This window comes from Salvelinus sp. IW2-2015, linkage group LG36 (assembly GCF_002910315.2).
Source record: "Salvelinus sp. IW2-2015 linkage group LG36, ASM291031v2, whole genome shotgun sequence".
NCBI classification, from domain to species: Eukaryota; Metazoa; Chordata; class Actinopteri; order Salmoniformes; family Salmonidae; genus Salvelinus; species Salvelinus sp. IW2-2015.
Genome location: NC_036875.1, coordinates 33,264,735 through 33,270,265, shown reverse-complemented (window position 1 = coordinate 33,270,265; position 5,531 = coordinate 33,264,735). Strand labels below are relative to the sequence as shown.

The window sequence follows — 5,531 nt, the reverse complement described above, 5'->3', positions numbered from 1 at the left end:
ACCTATATTCTAGTTAATGCCTAACGTAACATTTAACCTTACAATATCTCTGAGTTAATGCCTAAACTGAACTGTAACCTTAAATATTACTGAGTTAATGCCTAAACGTACTTAACCTTAAATATTGAGTTAATGCCTAAACGTAACTTTAACCTTAAATATTCTGAGTTAATGCCTAAACGTAACTTTAACCTTAAATATTCTGAGTTAATGCCTAAACTAAATTAAGCACCAGCTGTCAGAGCAGCTCACATATCACTGCACCTGTACATAGCTCATCTGTAAATAGCCCACCCAATCTACCTCATCCCCATACTGTATTTATTTATTTATCTTGCTCCTTTGCACCCGAMTATCTCAACTTGCACATTCATCTTCTGCACATCCTACCATTCCAGTGTTTAATTGCTATATTGTAATTAATTTGCCACCATAGCCTATTTATTGCCTTACCTCTCTTATCCTACCTCATTTGCACATGCTGTATATATATTTTTCTACTGTATTATTGATTGTATGTTTGTTTATTCCATGTGTAACTCTGTGTTGCTGTATGTGTCAAACTGCTTTGCTTTTTCTTGGCCAGGTCGCAGTTGCAAATGAGAACTTGTTCTCAACTAGCCTACCTGGCTAAATAAAGGTGAAATTWAAAAAAAAACTTAACCATAGACACTTAAGAATTAGACTTTTGAGAAACATGGATGAACTTCTAATTCTGACGTGAGACTGTGAGAGCTAGTTGCAGCATGCACCTCTCATCACATTGTAGTACAGTGTCTATTTAAATGAAATGTTGCTAGGGCCTATGTTATTTATTTGCAAATACATGGGAACATCACCCAACCAAAGATCCACATCTGGAAAGACAGTTTGATGAGGAGGTGTCATGAACTGCTCTCAACCTGTGCCAGTGGCGGGAATGGCCAGTCACACCACTCTAAACTATTCAAACTTCAAATCTGAAATTAACTTCTACATCACATCACCAGATAATAATGAAATAAGTAATGTCAATGAAGTTTATTATAAGGCTATAGAACAGTGGGGCAATACCTCACAAGCCCTTACTCAATACTCCAAGTACTATACGCGCTTGTTTTTTTWAAATGCAAATTCTCTCTTGTACACCCCTCTCAGTTGCGATGGTCCTTGTACTAGCGTCCAACTCACAGAGAGAACGCAGTAACCAGCGCAGGTCGTTCTGTGAGCGAGACACATCGAAGAGAGGAGATACACTTCCAATGAGCTAGCCTGACGAATCAAGTAGAGCCCTCGAGTTTTGCGTGACATTTCGAACAAGTTGGAAAAAACATCAACGGTAAGAATACAATTTAATTGATCTATTGGACGGTTCAATTGCATCCCTTGGTTGTATTTAAATATTTGCAGATGGCTCTACTGAACCTACTACAATTTACAATAGTAATTATATTTACATTTTACTTTTAAAAGGAAATAAATAAATCACTTTCTAATCTTTAGCCTTTTATTTTGGAGTGAGTATCCTGTCCAAAATTTTTTAATAGTTATAGATAAGGCATAAAACACACATTAGGTCTATTAATAAGGGATAGAATAGCCTATATTGAGCACCGTTTTCCCATTGTACATCTAAACCATTTATCATGAGATGAATTTGAAGTTTCAMTTCACAAATGTTTTTACTTAGATATATCAGTATTTCTGGGTGCCTCTTATTTTGTCCATTTTACCATACCTTGAATAGAGGGCTGTGTTGGCGTCGTAGTTTGTTCCATAATATCGCATATTTATTCAGAGCAGTTAGCGGTTCTTTTATACCGTTTCAGCTTTACTTTCTAATCACGTTCCAGCCGAGGACCAGAGGCATTTCTCAGGGGCTGCAGGAACCTACCGCCACATTTCCACTGTTACAAACTTACTTGTGTTGTGCTGTCCGTAATCAGGACCCGTGGGGTGAGATTAGTTAGACAGATGTAGTTCCCACATAGTAGGCTACTATCCAGATCAGCCTTTTAAATGTCATTTTCTTTATATTCTCTTTTGTCCTATGATTAGACATGTCTGTTTCTTAAAGAAATGAGAATAGTGGTGTCATAAAATAACATTGAAATGACTCATGCCGCTTGGAGAATAGACCTTGCACTGGTTGTCCCATTTTCTTTAGTCTTGCGCAGCGGTTATTGTAGGTGCCAGGTTGAATGTGGATGATAATAGTCAGTATTTATACTGTCATCCGGCTGACACCAGGTTGAATATCAGTTTTACAGTTTACAGATTTTGCTATAAAGCTGAGATAATAGTAGTCGTTTTCTCATAGAGAACATTAAATCAAAAGCGACCGCGAATAGCATTCCCTTATTCCCTTATTGCTACATGATGTGAAGTTGATTCATTATTAGGATGTCGAAATGAAGAACAATAAACGAATACAATCAAAGGCTGAGTTATGAATAGCATTGATTCTGGTGGTAGGTGAAGTCTCTCAGACCTACTACGCATCTCAGACACTTCTATTCTGTAAGCCATGTTCACCCTGCGGCCACATTGCGTAGAATAACATAGAATTACTTCCATTATTACAACACAACTCAACAGAGAAACGGTAAATAATCAAGACTAAGCTGAAACACCAACAGATTCCTTTCTCAAGTTCAAGGCTCATTTCAAAATTGGTATTAAATGCCGTTTAGAATTGTACATTTTTAGAGAGCGATAGAGGGCAGTGTTCAGRGACGCTGTACAGCTGTAGAACCTGCAGGCAGGTGAGAGAAAGAGAGAGAGGCGGAGGAGAAAGAATAGACGACATTTAGAATGTTTACCAAATGCATTAGCCTGTCGTATTTTCTTATACTATTTTATTTCGAAAAATGTTTCTAAAGATAAAATATTCACTTATTCCTTGGGCCTGAAATACTGTCGGAAAAAAGTTGTTTTGTTGGGCTATAGAGTGAGAACAATGAGAGGCTATCTGGACAGCACCGAAATCCGAGGTTTATCGTTTACTCCCCGCCGGTTTGTCTATGCAACCTCTGCCAACACATCTGTTTCTCTAAATGAATTGCAGCTGCACTGTTGAATGTTGTTCAAGATATCTGCATGTCAAATATATTTCAGCCCGTGAGCAGTTAGTTTATCAGTAGTCAGTCGGTACTCAGAAGTCTGACATAAAAATACATTGATTGTAATTAGATATACATGTTCAGTAGGCCCATAGCAACCAATTAGTTGCTATATGCCTCCAAGCTCATGATGACTGTTTAAATTGGGTTTGTTTTTCCACAATTTAAGCATGGTGTTTACGCACATCCGTGTCTGTAGTCCAATGGTACCGGACTTGGAATGCGCTTGGTTGTATCGCTTTTATTATTACGGTATTATTTTTGACGTATTACTTTCGTGTTTATATTATACCCTTGGATACTCACTTTCCCTGTCATTTTTTTCGTTGTAGTCTACCTCAAGCACATGAATGTTGAGAATTTGTTTCTATCTTACACAGTCCTCTCGTCAACTTTTGTATAGACCGTGTGTCAGTAACAATACAAAGGGATTTTCCAGCCATTCACAATAGCATTGGGAAACAATCCCTGCATCAGGGAACTAATGGGAAGCATACTGCTCTGCTGACAGCTTCTTTGTCAGTCCCACAGTGTTGCACGTGACATAACACTGCCTACTCTAAGATTGCTCACACTGCTTCTTTTCTGATATGATTCTACCTAATCCTTGTTATCCAAACCTGGAGATGTTCACTGTGTCTTCCACCTGACACTCCTGTAATGAGACCAGGGTGATGTTTCCAGTCTCCAGTTGGCCCTGAGAAAACAAATATTCTAATTTGATGCGCACACCAAATGGCACGCTGTTGCACTTATATTGCGCTATATTTGACCAAATCTGGTCAAAAGTAGTGCACTATGAAGGGAATAGGTTGCCATTTGGGATGGAAAGTTGTTCAGCGTATTTACGACACCATGCACTGAACAAATGTGCTGCCTACTCTATTAATATTCATACAAACCCCTACACGGACGGACATTAATTCAAGTGCTGTCTTAGGTTCCTGAGTCCGTCCGTTCAAATATAAAAAAGGTTTTCATCTTTGATGAACTTATGAGTGCCCTTGACAGTTCTTGGTTGGTGGGGATACTGAACAAAGATTGTCTTTGAGAGTAATACACACCAAAGCTTTGTGGACAGATGACTATAGTGGTGGTCTGTGTAACCATGGCGTCCAGATATCTATCATTATATAGGGGGGAAGGGGGCGAAGTCAAAACAGTTATTTCTGTTCATTAATAAGTCTGATGGGTGGAATAATGAGTCGATGGCCCTGATCAAAGTTTTAATAGTGCATATTTATTAAGGCCTTGCTGTATGGATTATTTCTAACGTCGGTGGTCAGCYCATCAATTGAGAGGGAACAACTGTGATAAAAGTTTACTGCAGACAGATCGAGGAACTTGATCTGACCAACCGGCTGTCTGCAGGTATTAGGCCTACCAGGATAGAAGAAAAGGAGACCGTGGATGCGTCCCAAATGGCACCCTATTCCCTATATAGTGCGCTACTTTTGACCAGAGCCCTATATCAGACACAGCCCATGCTCAATATAATCCTGACCTCTGGATGGTGGGGAGCCAGAGGAGATAACAGAGACTATACAGTGCAGTTTCTGGTCTGGTGTTCTGTACTTGAAGAGAGATAAGGTGCACGCAGGGGTGCTTTAAAAGCGTTCAGAGACTTCCTCTGTTACTCCGATCACCTTTAGCACCATTTCATATGCATGCAACCACTTTATCTACAGCTGCCAGCTAATGTTGATGTGAGAATGTGATACAAAAAAAAATGTTGTGCCCACACATAAATTACATTGATTGAACTACTTTCATAGGGTCTCTACATAATATTGTTATGCCAGTGTTATTTTTCTCAAATCATTACTGAATAGCCAAGCATTGGCATTCCAGAGGCCTCCTGCCGCAATACAGACAGACTCATAATAAGATTGTCCCTGAGTTGTTCTGTCAGCAATGAAACTTGACAATAATAAGCAGAGCTAAATAACACCTCAACTATTGACCTATCACTTGGCAAAAGATAGAGCATTTGTTTACATATTCCACGCTTTACATTGGTGGAATTCTGAGTGAAGGACACCACTGCTTTCAAAGCAACCTGCCAATGCCATGCTTTGACTTAAAGATGCCCTCAGAACTGCTGTAAGMCTGTCTGGATGTGGCGTAGCTCCTTCCCTTTCCAGTCTGTGGAGTTTGGTTTTGCATGTTGATCTTTGTTCAGGGCTGTGGACCGTTGGAGGCAAAGGGAAAAGACAGTGATCTATCCTTTAAAAGTTGGACTCAGTTCATGTTGTAACTGGGTTGGTGCTCACCAGAAAACCCACACTATGTAGCTCCCCACATGCCTTTTCAGAGATAACATCTCTCTGGTGTGTTTGGTGGTATTAGTGTTGGATCCAAAAGTGTGTGTGTGCGTGCGTGTGTGTGTGTATGAGCGTGTGCGTGCGTGTGTGTGTGTACTAGCGTGTG

The 5,531-nt window shown here is 39.7% G+C and overlaps 1 long non-coding RNA gene across 1 annotated transcript in view; it reads left to right on the top strand.

The window, feature by feature from the left end:
- Positions 1-1,173: 1,173 nt before the first annotated feature.
- Positions 1,174-5,531, top strand: part of LOC139023769 (uncharacterized) — a 128,587-nt gene continuing 124,229 nt past the window's right edge. The window contains exon 1 of the long non-coding RNA XR_011474937.1: positions 1,174-1,318. This is a non-coding gene — a long non-coding RNA (uncharacterized lncRNA). The remainder of the gene's footprint in view (positions 1,319-5,531) is intronic.